This window comes from Glossina fuscipes, unplaced genomic scaffold (genome assembly GCF_014805625.2).
Source record: "Glossina fuscipes isolate IAEA_lab_2018 unplaced genomic scaffold, Yale_Gfus_2 26, whole genome shotgun sequence".
Lineage (NCBI taxonomy): Eukaryota > Metazoa > Arthropoda > Insecta > Diptera > Glossinidae > Glossina > Glossina fuscipes.
Genome location: NW_023998421.1, coordinates 6,673,212 through 6,689,320, shown reverse-complemented (window position 1 = coordinate 6,689,320; position 16,109 = coordinate 6,673,212). Strand labels below are relative to the sequence as shown.

Here is a 16,109-nt window from a genome sequence, read left to right as displayed (position 1 = left end):
GATCAATCAACTTGCTGAAAGTCTACTGACAAACTGCCCCGCATTTTTTTTTTATGTTTGGTATGGCACTACCCTTATAAAATCTGATGGAATGATTATCTCAAAAAGTCTATCGCGCTCGTTTTTTACACACCATTTTTTTCAAAATGCTGCACACAAGTTAGTGTAGCTAACGCCCAGTTGATTGGTTGAGGGAGTGTCTAAGATCTATGACGGCTATGCGTATATTCAATGAACACAACAATAAAGTTATATATATATATATATATATATATATAAATAAATATACTCGAACGATATATCACAATGAGTTCAATAAGTTTAGAAGATGACATATAGAAGCCGCTACGTCTGAAGTCTGAACTACGCATGTTGCGTGTATATATTCGCACATATGTATATAAGTAAGTATATATCATTCTATTCGATATCGACTACTAATGCACTTTTGAAATTATAATCCTTTGTAATCTTTATAGATCAGTATATATATATGTATAAATATTAAGGTTAAAAAGGTCTACCATTTCAAGATGTGTTAATGTTTGAAATGGAAAAATAAAAACGCGTTTATTTATTTATCACGCATGCATGCATTCTCAACCTAATATGTTACGGTTCATTACTCTTTGCATTTTCATTCCAGGGAATGATTCTTATTGTCATTAACTCTATTACTTAAGCAAACGATTAAATATTTATATGTACGAATAAATGTAAATATTAATATCATTAAAGAACACGGTTCACACATATATCGCTTATTATATCCTTTGCAGGTATTTATGCAGTCGCAGACACATTCATCTGCATATAGACAACAAACAACATGTGTTTAATGCTTATCTGTGTCAAGGGAATTTAAATTATCATAATTGTATGCACACATAAACATATCCATGCATACTTGCATAGTTACACGTTGCACTGCAAAAGAAAATATGTTTTAGAAAAAAAAAAAAAAAAAAAAAAAAGACTTGAAAAACCATAATAAGCGAAAACCGAACAATGTAAAAAATAGAGCATAGATTATTTAAATCGAAATTTAAAATAATTTCGCTTTTACGACATTTTTTTCCAATTAAGAGATATTCCGAATAGGGATAGAAGGTCATCCTAGTGGAAGGCTCTAGGATGAAATTAAATTAAATTAAATTGAAAAGAGAACAATTTTCGACTTTAATAAATCCTGTGAAATTTAAAATGAACATACATGCGAACAGCAAGTAGGGCAAGAAGGGGATGTTCCGTAAATAACTTTACAGCGAACTTTAGCAGCTGACGAAAAAGTGTTAGGTAAGTTAGGTAGTTGTAGGTGAATATTCTTTTCCAAAATAGTTACGTACGCGATGCAAAATACGAACGGATGTTTCTTTTTACACCGATTAATCATGCATATGTAGTATCGAATAAAAAACGATGCATCTAAAAAATATCTTATATATGCAGACCTATTAAAAAAAAATTAAAATTTTTCGTAGATGATATTAATTTTCGGATTTTGGGTTGGGAACGGGACAACCTATAGATACGCACATCGCGAGTACATACGTTTGACGATGTCTCCATTAAATTTTTTAGTCCTTTTTTAAAGTTTATAAAAAAAGACAACTAAAACTATACACAGACAAAGGCGTATCAAACACTATTTCGCATTATAGTCTGCACAAATTTTAATCTTAAAATACCAAAAATTACTTTGTCTGACCATATTTATATGGGGAGCAGCCTGAAATATAGATCTATGTAGCTCACCACTGTAAATTTATATACCCCATCACTTCCATCTACCAATTTTTATCATGAACTCCTAAAACCTCAACTGATCAAAAATAGTTTTACAAGGAACTTGATTACGAAAATGAGCGCATCTCATCCAGATTTCCTCCTTTGCTTATTATAGGAAAATACTTTTACTGGTTCTCACCAATTTTTGTCGAAGAATATTATAAAGTAAGGTTTCCTTTCGTGCAAAAGTTTTCTTTTGAAAGTAAAGCTTTGTCTATCTTTTCCCTTGTAAATGGTCTGGATATCTTCAACTCCACTAAGAGATTTCTATGGGTAGTGGACTAGCAGTTTCTGTCACCCAGAGTTTCCTCTTGGACGGGATGTAATTGGAAAGAAAAATATATGTGATGATATGGATCGATTAAACGGTAACAGGGCATAACACACGGATTAGTTATGCATATACTAAGAATAACAGCTTATCGTATGTAGACAAAGATGGGAAAAATTAGTGAGCTTGAGTAGTTGTGAACATTTGCTTGTCAGCCTAATTGTAAGTGGAATTCATTTTTAAGCGTAACATTTCGATTGCTCCGTGTCATCTTTTATAGCAACATCTTGTGCAATCCAAATTGCATTCTCGTCTACTTATTGGCTTTCTTGAATATATTAGAGCTCGTTTGTTGTCATTTAGGCTGAAAACTTCTCCTCTCCATGCTAAACGAAAGGGTGACGTATTTACATATGTACGCTGTGTACGCTTACTGTACTTAATGGAGTGTACGTTATGGTAACTTATGGTGTATCAGTGTTTTAAATATAGTAAAGAAGTAATAATTTCCATTTGTTTGTTATATTATTTATTATCGCCCATGTACATATATATAGCGCCATAATTTAATATAAAATAGTCACAGGTATGAGAAGATATTTTTTCTTAGTTTTTATAAAACTTATCCATGCTTTTTCCATTATATAATTTGTAAGTTTATCATCATCGAGTAGTTCTTCGATAAAGTGCATTCAACTCCTACGATACGGTACAAAAAAAAAATAAATAAATAAATAAATAACAGACGTTTAACGAAAAAAATGTGTCGTAAAAAAGAACAACAACTTTGTGTTGTTTAATGTATGTGAAAATTTTCCCTTATAAAAACAGAATCCAACAATGTTCATGTTAAATGTAAGCAACATAATTATCGAACGTAATGTTCCACAATAGAATCCATAAAAAAAAAAATTTATTCCCAAAGTTCTTATCAACAGAATCTACAAAATGTTTCTAACATAAAATGTCATTGATAGATGTTGAAAGAAAGCCAATATATACATATCATCATCATGAGGCCACGGCGAAGCAAACAAATGTTTTTGGCAACACGTTTTGTTGCCAAATTACTCAACAAATTTTATCATTGTGAGAAGTGTAACATCATCTACAGATTTGACCTATTAATTAATGAGGCGACAGTTTCTATAGGAAAACTTCTTATCGCATAGCCTACAGCTACGTAGTGGATGCTATGTTATTTCAATTATATCAACCGTTACACATGGAAAATAAAAAAGGAATAAAAGAATTGTACTAATTTCACACAACACACAAGGGAAATATTATTTGACATTTGTTGCAAGGCAATAGAACGCAAAGGTTATGTTGAGACGCGCAAATGTTAGTTCTCAGCGGCAATTCAAGGCGTTAACATCGACAACATCGACTTAACGGGAGTTAAAGCGCGTATATTATTTTTCTTATAAAACATTTATGCCAACAATATAAAAACAAATTATTTTAATAATAATGATAATTAATTAAAAGTTTTTGTTTTTTTTAATAATAAAAAATTTTTAATTAAAAATACAAGAAAAATAAATAAATGAAGAGAAATGAAGTGATAAGAAATTCTTTATAATTATTGCATTTATTACGTATGATTTCATGGTCATACATGCATACATCTATACGCTAACAAAGAATAATGTTAGTTTATTGTAAAATAAACACCCGCAGCTCTTTAAACAGAAACAACAATAGCTGGATAACGTTTAAAATACTTTAAAAAAAAAGTGTGTAACGGAACGGAAGTTGCAAAAGGATATGCGTCGTGCGTGCACAAAACAATGCATTCAATTTATCAGGGGTTACAAAGGGCAAAAATCTATAGTTTAAATACGGCAGTGGATGCATTTTTATGTTAACACAGACTATTGGAAAAACAAAAAAAAATTATAATAACTCGTTATATTTTTATTTTCAAACATTACGCATATCCGCGCGAGTTATGGTTTATAAACATTACGTATACGTGCTTGCAATGCATAATGAAATAATAAAAAGTATAAAGTGAAAAAAACAAAAAAAAAAAAACGAAAAATATGAAAAAGCGTTATCAATGTGCTAGTTATAAGTACGTAAAGCGTTCTTTTATTTTTTTTATTTTCTTCATTGCTATTAAACGATTATAAGCAGTTGAGTGAGATTGCTTTTGCCTGTAATTTTTGGATTTGATTCAATATTGTGCGATTTCATTATTTATGGTAATTCTGTTTACTTTTTCCGAGTATTAATAAAATAATAAAATGAAATTTATATGTGAAAGTCACACACACACACACACGCACACATACACACGCGCGCATACATATATAAGTGAGATTGAGTTCATAGAGTTGTTTCTCTGCATATAGCAAAGGCGGGCATTTATTTATTCAACACTAAACTATTTTTTTTTGCAGCTTACACAGCGTATGAGTGACGAAATAACGTAGTAATGTGTATGCGAATTATTGAAAATAAATTAAATTTTGTTTGCCTTACTTTACGGATTTTGTTGAAAAGAGTAATGTGGGAAGATAAGAGAACCAACAACCGGAGCAGCCCTTTGGGGCGAATATATGATATAATTAGTCGTAAAAAAATTGCTGATACGACACCCGAACCGCGAGATACTCACAGCAGGTGCACTTCATTGTTCTCATGAAACTGGTTCAAGAATTGCATATTTTTTTATATTTTCAAAGCCACTGTTGTTTTTCTCATAATAGGTTATTTTCGAGACAAACAAAATTGATTCAGATATATAAACCATATCATCGGACTAAGATTATAAGAAAAAATTCATACAATTGACTATATTTATGCGAAGCTAACAAGTTTTCGATTCCATTTTGTGTATATTTCCTATTTCAAAGGCCGAGAATCGTGAAAAGATTGTAGATCGGTCGAAAATTTCCTATACTAAGTAAGACAAAAGGACCGAATCCGATTTTATTCATCAATATATTTTCTTACAATTGTACTACAATTGTATTACAATCATTCCAACACTTCTTTAGTATTTCAAAACCTTTTTTATACAAAAAAGTTTCAAAATGTGCTTAAGTTCCCGCAACGACGTCACTGGTTGATCCAAATATTTTCCGCTGCATTCTTTTAACATATGCAAGCAGATAGTGATCGCTAGTAGCAAGATATGGAAAAGACGGGTATAGGAGCAATTCACAGTTCGATTCAAGCAATTTTGGTATTGTGTCATCGCCACTGACTCTACCACAAGCAGCCTTCTCCTCCCAAATTTTTTGCCTAAATAGTGCTTATAGTGCATTTTGACATCTTTAGGATGTGAAATATCTTGCATCTACTAACAGGAACAGTGATTTTTTCTTAAAGACGACATCTACGTATCGGCCCTTTCATTTTTATTTTGAAAAAATAGATAATGAAAATAACAAACAATGTTGTTAAAAATGTTATAAACATATCTTGACAGTTGCGTACTTTAAAAAGTAGAACCACTGTTGGGTACTAGTGTAATATTCATTGACACAAACAGATTTTCGATCATATTAACGTTGCTTAATAGGTAAACGGAAACGTAACCCACACACCATATCTTACATTTTCAAGAATTTGGCGTTTAATGAACTTGAATACGGCGAGTTTTATCCAACTCAGGCACAATTTCCCAAAGCGGCTGCATTTTTTCATTAGCTTGTGCCGTCATTGTACATTTTGCCTTTTCAATAATTCAAGGCCATTATTCTATATTGTTTGAGAGAAATCTACTTTTAAAAATCATACGCCAACTAAGCGCTAATCAAGGTTAAGATTTGTAAATTTAATTTCTTATTACTGTTTAAAGAGAAATAAGGTCACTCTGGATTTTAAAATTAAATCAATTCAAGTAAGAAAATTATGTTCAACTGCGACCGAGACTTGTATACCCATAGTCGTTGGATTGGCCGATTTTTCAATTCTTACGCAAGTACTGTAGAATTCCACTCAGAAAAATAATTGAAAATTTTTTTTCGTTGTACTCGTCATGGTATACGAGATAAACTTAAAACCAATGTGTTATGAGTTGCGTTGAAGGGAATATGTATCGCACACAATACAAAGATGCGTAAAGGGACAGGCGGACAGAGATGTGAATTTGATGTTGATCAAGAAGAACGTTGTGGTGTTTCTGCACCTCCCTTCTCGATGTTGGAAACGCTTTGTCAAAGTGAACTTATTCTTATAGAGGGGATAAACGTAAAGGGTATATCAATGAAAACTTAAACAAGACTAAAATAAATTGTAATTACATTTTCAATGAAAAGCATAGCGTGATGTAAATCAATTTTTGCAAGGTAAATAAATAGTCGAAGGGTCTATTATCGTTTTTCCTTTTTTTTATTCACATCTTTACAACGCTTTCAGTAATTTATTCCGGATTAAATCTTAAAACGCACTATGAACGAGAGCCTTATACTATCGTAATATATTGCTTTCATAGCCAACCGAAGGTCTCGAAACAATAAAAAATATTTATGTTAATCTTTTTTAACCCTAAACGTATTTCAACTTTCTCTATTTTTGTTGTTGTTGTTTTTTTTTTTGCTCTTCTATTCTGCAAAGGATATTTTATTGAATACAATCGTGCCTAACTTTAATATTCGTTTTATTAAAACGTAGTGAGAAGATTTATATAAATCTACAGTCAGGCGCATTTACATACGCTTAAAAGTCAAGCATAGCTAAAAAACCAAAACCGACAGGGGAAAATTAGTCTTTTTATACTCTTTACCAAAAAAATGAGGATATTCTGAATTAGTTATTCTTTTTAAATCTCTCCCAACTTGAGCCCTCTCAACTATTCTTCATCTTTAAGCAGATCGCAACGCCAATAATTTCGTGACTAATTTCAATTCTGAAGACTCCTCCATGACTCGCTTATAATAATAGTAGGTCAAAAATATATAGAATCCAAGTGTGAAGTTTAAATATTCACTCTATAACTGAAGAAAATTAATTTTCCCTACTGATGGGATTGCGAAATTCGGCTCAAGGTTAACTTAAACTTTATAAACTTATTTTAAATTCAAATATTCCCACGCTCAAATATATTTGCATATGTGCACATGCTAGCCCCTGAAGATATATACGCAAGTGTGTTTTCGTTTATGCCGTACGTTAAGTTGGAAAGATGTTAAAACAAAAACTCAACCATAATAATTCTTATATATGGCGTTTTGTTGAAATCCATGAAATTTTAGAAAACTGGAAATTTACCCATAAAAATGCATTTATACGGCACGATGATATGATTCAAATGCCAAACGACCATATTTCCTTTCATATGTGCATAGAAAATGGGCAAAAGTTGAAATTGACATAAGTACTCTTACTAAGAGGATAGAGGCCAAGTTTAAAAGCGGCCAAAATATGGCCAGTAGGCAAAACGCTTTACATTACAACGCAAAGCGAACGTTGATCTTAACATTGATGTGTATGTGTCCTAGCATATATAAATCAAAAAGATGATATAAACATATTACTGAGCTATCTGAAAGCTGAGCTTAATGATAAACCCGATTGCCCAATGAAATCTGCAATACTTCGCTTTCAAGGTACCCGGTATAGAAACTCATCGCTTCAAGCGAATAAATTTTTTTTTTTTTTTTTGATTTGATCAATTAGTCAATGAAAAGAAGTGGAAAATGGCGAAGGAGATAGGGAGAGGGAGACGAGCATATTGAATGTGTGTGTCAATCGGTGCGTGCCGGCTGTGCGCTGAACGCTGATCGTAGCTGGAAACCCGAATACCGACTTGGTAGTCACGATTCCTATCTCACTTGGATATCCGGTAGCCCTTTAACTGATCCTCTTAAGCTTCTCTGTGAGGAGAATCCTTATATTCACCATATATTCACCGACCATATGTGGGCAACGCTTTGACTAAGAAAGAAATAACAAAATTGCCGAAGTCTTTTGATATCAAGATTTCGATCTCAGAACTTTGTCTACAATATGCAAATTAAGTTTACAATCCTGTTTTTCATAGTCTGTCAATTTTATTAGAAAAGTCCGAGATTCACGTCTATATGCGTCTTTACTACAGTAAATTTTGTAAGTTCAACTTTGTTGTGATTTCCTTCTTCTATTGTGCATACTTCATTACAATTACACTTTCAAAACTACACTTCCGATAACATTTGTTGGCTCCAAATTTTTGACATGTTTTAGACTAAGGTAAATGTACTGGTGGGAATGGCGGTATGTTGAACGTTCAGGTTGCATTAGAGTGTCCACTACTGAGACTTTCAATATACGACAACGCACATTTAGGAAGTATCTTTCGTCTTCTGATGTATAATGATTATTGTCTCAAATTTGTCTCAAATCTTTATGCAGGACGTAGTTTTAGTTTCTTTACTTAGTTGCAGTTTATAACCCCAAAAATTTTGCACAGGATGTCATTATGTTTCGAGTAGGATGGATTAACTAAATTTTAGGCTTTTCTCACACTCACGACACGTAAAATTTCCAAACTTTGAAACGTGTCAATAAGCAAATTTGTGTAGCAATATTCCCATTATACTGTTACGTCTAGCCTATTAATACATTAAATGTTGCTCTCTATGGCATACGCAGACTTTGTTATCATATGTTGATATACACATCTACAAGCTATGTTACGTCCTGCACTAGACAAAGGCCTTACGGATAAATATTAAGCAATACTATCTGCTCTTAATGAAGTAGGTTTCCTTTAGTTTGATTCTTCATTTTTCAACAGAAAATAAATAAATAAACAAAATGTCGGTATAAACCAAATGTTTCTGGTGAGCTGTGTCCACATGTGCCGACATATTTGCACTTTTATGCAAATATTACAAATATGAAAACTGTCGACATCAACAACGTAACGGAGGCTTACTTTCTTTTTGCTCTACTTTTATCAATAACAATACTACCCTGAAAAGAGGCAAATGCAAAACAAAAGACAACCAATGCGACCTGAAAATTTCGAAAAATTTTCTACAATTTTCAGTTCATATTTGCTTAGTGATTTTTGTTTTTTTCTGCTCATCTGTTTTAGAATTTTAATGAATTTCAAACAACTCTTAGGGGTGAAAGGGCAATAAATAAAACATTCAAAATGCAAATACTTGAATTTCTCGGCTCGTTTGTTTTTCGATTGGCAGCAAAAACAAAAAAACGAAAAATTGTATGGAAAAACCTAAAAGTTATGAAATTTGCGAAACTATGTTGCGAAAACGAAGGTCTAGAAAAGTGACCGTGAATAATGATTACACTATATGCTTGTGGGTTGAATGATAAATTGAAATGAGAAATAGACAAAGACTCTGAAGAGTTACAGAATTGACATGTGCATGTCAATGAACGGAATTTTCAATGAAACTTTTAAATAACTCTATCAACACCTACTTTGGAAGGTTTGCAATAAAGAATCTTTCGAGAATGTCGGTATGTTTGTCTCTTCTTTCGGTATTTGATAAATTCAAAAAAAAAAAAAAATTGCTAGAAAGAGGGAGCATGAAAATATTCATCTTGCAGATCGAGTAATTCGTACACATACCTTTTAGGTTTATTTCAATATATGTCTGCAGTCTATTCTCAAGTTTAAGTTAGCTAACTTGTGTGTCTCTTTCCGATTTTCGAAGCTGCATTGTTAAAAGTTGATTATGAACGTACTTTTTCAAAATATTATCCTTCGCTAGGTATTCCTTCTCCCATCTTTTAGAAATACTATGAATTCCGGTGGGAAACAAAACTCGGTCTTTTAAAATAACCCATCTTTGGATATCATCGTAAGAAAGGAAGCATAGTTTCAACAAGCGAGTATTGCTATATAGATCAGAATTTCTTCATACTAAAAACTCACGATGTTCTGCCTCTCGGTATATCACACTCATTTTACTTCGCAATTGTATCGATTACTTTTACAATACGAATTTTATACAAATGCATGATTAATATAAAAAGCTATCGCATCTTTTGATAGTCAATTATCACATCTCGTTTTCTGTTCATCAGATGTAAAGTAAATACATATATATATGTTATATTTCGGGGAAAATATAATAAAAATTTAAAATTTTGTTAAAACAAAGTTCATTTGCTACTTAAAATCTGTTTCATCATTTTCAAATAAGCTCGTTAACAGTACAGTGGACTTGCATATAATATGACAGATTGATTCCGTGTCATATAAACTGGTATAGCACCAGTCGCTCAGGTTGTACAAATGCAATCTTTTTATCTCTCATAAGAAATGTGGAAAAATTTATTTATTTATTTTATTTATTTATTTTTAATTCTACTTATACATGAAACTCGACTAAACAAATAACAGTCAAGTTCAATTGGCACTAAAAGCAAAACTTATATTAAATTAATAATAAAACTTAGTATAAGTACAATGAAACAAATAAGACGGAAAAAAAAAGAAAAAAGAAAAAAAAGCATGTACACAACCAGCATAGAGCCACACTTACAACCGGTACAGGACCAAATTGCAAATGAACCCCTAAGCCATCGCAAACATGCATAAGCCTAGCAACCGATAATACTTAACAACAATTCATTTTCGAATCGTAACGACTTTTAAGGATAAAAACTAGTTTAAGTAAGACATAGGTAAATCGCGCGTATTAAGCAATGTTGCTTTAATGGACTTTAAAGAGTCCGATAACGAGAATAAGTGATAGACGTCATTTAGGTTCTTGCAAACTACTCTGAGCGGATTAGACAGCTCATAATTATATTTACACTGACTAAGCTTAACCAAGATAAAGTGCCTAGAGAATCGGTTAGGGACATTGAAGCTTATTTCACCAAGTAATGAAGGCGAGTCAATAGTATCATTTATTATTTTGATCACAAAGGAAACGCCAAGAACAAACCTACGTTTCTCAAGAGACGGTAAGGATAGCAGAAGCAACCTATTTTCATAGGGAGGAAGAGAGGCAAACGGATCCCAACCCAAATTTCTAAGGGCAAACAGCAAGAATTGTTTTTGAACAGATTCAATTGAATCTACGTAGCACCTATATGAAGGAGACCACACAACAGAGGCATTCTCAGGTATAGGTCTAACCAAACACATGTAAAGCCTTTTCGTAATGTAGGGATCATCAAGCTCTTTGGATCACCTTTTTATAAAACCAAGCGCGGACCTAGCTTTGCGTCTCGAGAGAGAAAAATTTATCAATCTATTCTTTTATGCACTTTATTATTATATTATTTATCGAAGGTGAAACATTTGACAATACTAATACCGTCTCAAATTCAAAAATATATATATATATATATGACCCTCTTTTCTGATGTTCCACGAATGCGGTCATAATTTTTTGGCCGCCTTATACGAATCGGTAAGATATGAATCTGCGTTATAGATCGATCTGTGGTGCACGTTTTCACATTGCACTTTTGGTTTCGACAATTTCTGACGAAGTGCGTCTGCCAACTGCATCACCGCTTGACAGAGAGAAAAAGAAAGCACTTAGTTCCACCTTTATCCGAAAGTGCCCTACAAGATCCTAAATCTTTGCTTATCCAGTAATATTCGTGCGTCGCAACACTTCACAATTGAACACCCATTTATATATAAGTAAATTCACGCTGCTCATTTTTCTTGCATAAACGTGTATTTCCTTTTTCTACGGATGCTTTATACGTGTGTTAACTCGACGTGTTTACAGAATCAAAAGCATATACCCAATGTACCAGTAAGTAGGACTCCTTTTCACTTTGCATGTTTCTCCAACTAATATTCTCCCAGTTAAATTCGCAACCCTGGGATTGTGAAATTACAATAGCGTGGATGTTATATATAAAACTATAATCGCTTTTATATAGAGACGTAAAAATGTTTTTTTTTTTTTTTTGATAAAAAGTCTTTTCGTTTCTTTTCTTCAAATTCTTTCAATTAAATATCACGACTCAAGTGTCTCGCCTTAAGCAAATCCTTTGTGTACAGACTTTCAGAGGAAAGAAAGAAAAAGAGAAGAAGAAGATAACGAATACATTACTTTATTCTGATATTTTGTTTAACTCTCTTGAGTGATGGCTTTCAGGTTTTACTGAAGAATCGCGGGTAATCTCTTCGCTAATCACCAGTTGTATAGGACATATTACTAGACGCCTTGAAAATCTTTATTACTCCTTAAAGTTTTCTCTAACTTTTGTGAAATTTCGGTCTCAACAAGAAACAGACACAATCCATCTATCTGACGGTCTTATTAAAGACTTTTATATATTTAAACTCTATTTTAAAGTCTGAATTCAGCCACCATTCTAATCTTGCTAACATCTGGCAACTCTGGAACTCACATGCTTATTTTCAAAGCTTGAGCCTCCTTTTCAATAACTGGGCTCATTCATAGGATAATGGCTTAGCACGTCTTGCCATTTTATTTAAATCACAAATTTCAATCCAATTCTTTGGGTTTTATTGAACGGAACCTCTCAAACTGCTCACAGAGATCAATTCAAACGACATAATCGTATCGTCATGTTTTTGTTCTTTTTTTTTTAGTATGACCAATCACTCAGGAGGTGTTTTTTGTACATGTAACTTGGTGATGGTCGGACAGAAATGGCTCAAGACATAAAGGGTAGGGTGTGCCACCCAGCCAAATGAATGTTCTCTCAATCCGACGGGCTCCTGATTGCAGCCACAACCGAGTAGAGTAAAATCGAATTGTGATAGCTAGTGAAGTATGTAGCAGCACGTACACCCCAAACCGCTACACTTTAATAAATTCAAAAACAATTAAATGGCTTTGACACTTAATATCGCATCTTGCCATTATCTAAATCCCAAAAACTGAAAAGCTTAGAGAGTGTGCTTCTACCCCAAACTGAAGTCCACCTAGCTATCGCTGAGATAATAATGCACCAACACAAACCTCGACACTTGAAAATTTTTCCAATTGGCTAATTCACACATTTCATTGTCGAACTATTTGTTGTAGCTTTTAAGTTTTTCTTTTTATTTCTTTCTATCGTCCGTTTCATCCATTAGAAGCTTTTTCATGTTTTTTTATTATTTTCATAACACCAAATAAAAACAATAAATTGACCTTAATTGCTGAACAGTCACCCCACGAGTTTTTATCAATAAAGTCATAAACATTTCCTTCTCTTACTCTCTCTTTCTTTCTCGCCCTCTTTCAAACTCAAAGTAAAAGTGCAAAGATTAAATTCAACTTTAAAAGCAATTTAAATAAATAAAAATGAAATATTTCGAAAAAAATAAATCTTCAAGGATTTAACTTTAAGATAATGGAAAAGAAAAAAAGAAATTCTTAAGAATGAATATTATACTCATTTAGTATTTTATTTAACTCACATGAGTATAATATTCTGGATATAAAAAAACGATAAATTTTTATTGTTTTCTTATTACTCTTCCTTTGTGGAATTTCTTAATCGCTCGGACTCGCTTCAAATAAAACAAAAACAGTTTTGTTTCGTGTTCTCTCAACTATAAAAATAAAAAATTAAATAAAAACGTTACTGCAAAGTATTTGGAATTTGTTTTTTTTTTTTTTTGCATCTGTTTATCGAATTAAAACAAATTTTTTATTTTTCATTTTGATGTTGGGAGAATTTGTTCAGGAATGCGTATTAATTTCACTAAGTTATTTAACTTTTTTTTTTAGCAAACTTTTTCTCTAGTATTTTTCACTATGAAAACGTTATTATCAGATGTTTTTTCAAGTGGTTAACCGAAATTGAAATAATAACAATTTCATTGCATGTAAGTATACTTATAAATTTATTTATTTTAAATCGAAATTGTGCATTTATTTATTATCAAAGTTTAAATTAGACTAGATTAGTTTTTCGATTTGTAAGCTTTTAAACAATAGATATAAGGCGAAGGTTTCGCTAACATCCTAAGTCTTTGTATACCCATCGCGGAAGGATAAGGTGTAATGGGCGAAATGAAAGTTCTCCGCGATTTTTTGATCTTCTCTTGAGCTTCTTTTTGTAGCCTGCTCTGTCATGTGGTTGATGTTCAACGACTTTTTCAGTGACTCGCCGACCAGACATCGAAATTTCCGCAACGTGATCAAAGAAACCATTCGTCGTGGGCCCTTCGTTCATTCACAGCTTTCTGACGTACACTTCACAAATTTTTCGGCATGTTTTTTTATATTAAAAAATCATCATAAATGTCCCCTTTTCAGCACATGTTCGTTTGAGACAATCAGGTGAGTGTTGCCCAATACATACGCATCAATACCATCTTGTGACGAAAAACCGCGAAAACCTTTCACATCACCCATTGTATACATTTTGTTAAAACATTAGCAACGCCCATAACGTGGCTTCAGAGACCCCACAAAGTATATATATTCTTGATAAGCATCAGATTCTGAATCTATATAAGCATCCGCCTGTCCATCTGTGCAATACCTGTTGTAAACATTTTTCTGGCCTTCAAGCTTGGCAAAAACATTTGACCAAATGAAAATGAGTCAAATCGGCCGAAAAACAAGCCAATAATTTTACATAAGCGCCCCTCATTTTCTAAAGGAATACGGATGTGGTTTTCATTACTCTTAAGCTACAACAGATAGATTTAAAAAACGCAAAAGCATGCTTCACAAACCCCGTAAAGCATACAGATGCTTGGCTAGTTTCAAATTTGGAATACACCTAAGGGGGTCCGTCTGCACAACTGTACAGCATACGCCGTAAACGTTCTCCCGTTCGCAAAAATGAGCACGTGGCCAAAAAAAATTTGCTAAAAAATTTGAAAATGGGCCAAGCAACCCAAAGGACACGGCAATAACGCCCACGAGTCCATGCAAGAAAACTGTTAGCAGCCTCGCTTTCGGTGTTTTCTACTTTTTACTCATAAAATACCACACATATACAATATCACTTCTAGTACGCCGCGCCCACCCAACATTATAGAGTATGAATCTTATACGCAGCAGCGTATATAGGATTCGGTCATGATCGAATAAAATTTTCTTACTGTTTTTTCTTTATTTTGTTATGTATTTATTTGAATTCGCCACTATAAAATCATAGGCCAACATACATAGTCACATTAATATAAACTGTGTGCATAGAAAGCGCTAAGCACCAAGCAATCGCCTTGCTGCCGGTATCGGACGAATTGAGATTTTCGTGAACAAGGTCAATTTTCTCTTAAAAACATTTAAAGAGTCAGCAAAGAATCTTATAGTGAGAAACGTGGTCCCTACACTAAACGCATGATGCGATGGACAATCAGTTCAAGTTTCAAGTACAAGTCACGTAGACAGGGATAACGTCAATACGAAAATTAACGTGTGACATAAGAACATGAACCGCCAAGTGCAGTGTCATATCACTCTCCAAGTGAACTCTTAAGTTATTTTAAGGCCAAAATAACTAAGTTTTATTTTTCAGTAACTAATTCACTGTATTTTTGTTTTATTCTTATATTTACTAAGCTTGTTAGTTACCGATTACTTCAAATTGATGAGATAACAAAATGTAAATATTAAAGCAAACATCCTACGCCCACCTACCAAAGTAGATTTGGATTGCTTTAAAACCAATGTCCACACATACACATCATATACACGCACATATATACATACTAGGTCTACTGGAAAGTTCTATCTGTTCCGGTTATAAGAAGATTCAACAAGTATGCGAACATTCATTTCACGTATAATTGTTTCTCCCGTTTTAACATTGAATGTCTGTAGACTAACCTAGTAAATGTGCTGAAATGAATATGATTCGTGTTAGTATTAGATGAGAAGCAAATGGTGTACGCATGGCGGTTGATACAGTTCACAGCGCAGCAAGGAAGAAATCCTACAGAAACGTATGGAAATATTTTTAAAGCGTTCGATGAAGGCACAATTTCTGATCGAACGTGCAGAAGATGGTTCGCAAAATTTCGAATAGGCGGTTTCGATCTTTGCTTGGATTGGGTGTATATTCGAAAACCGTGAAAGGTCGTAGATATTTATATACCAAGGTGTATCTGCCTATATGTCTGTATGTGTATATTAGATGTACAAATAAATTCTCCATTGATAAAGTTACACTTTATTCAAAATTTACTTGT

General features: G+C 32.9%; 1 protein-coding gene across 1 annotated transcript in view; it reads left to right on the top strand.

Annotated features, from left to right (window-relative positions):
- The first annotated feature begins 3,619 nt into the window (after window positions 1-3,619).
- The window catches only part of LOC119635444, a 158,287-nt gene continuing 145,797 nt past the window's right edge, over window positions 3,620-16,109 (top strand). The window contains exon 1 of the mRNA XM_038030252.1: window positions 3,620-4,269. The gene's annotated coding sequence lies outside the window, so the exon portion shown is untranslated. The remainder of the gene's footprint in view (window positions 4,270-16,109) is intronic.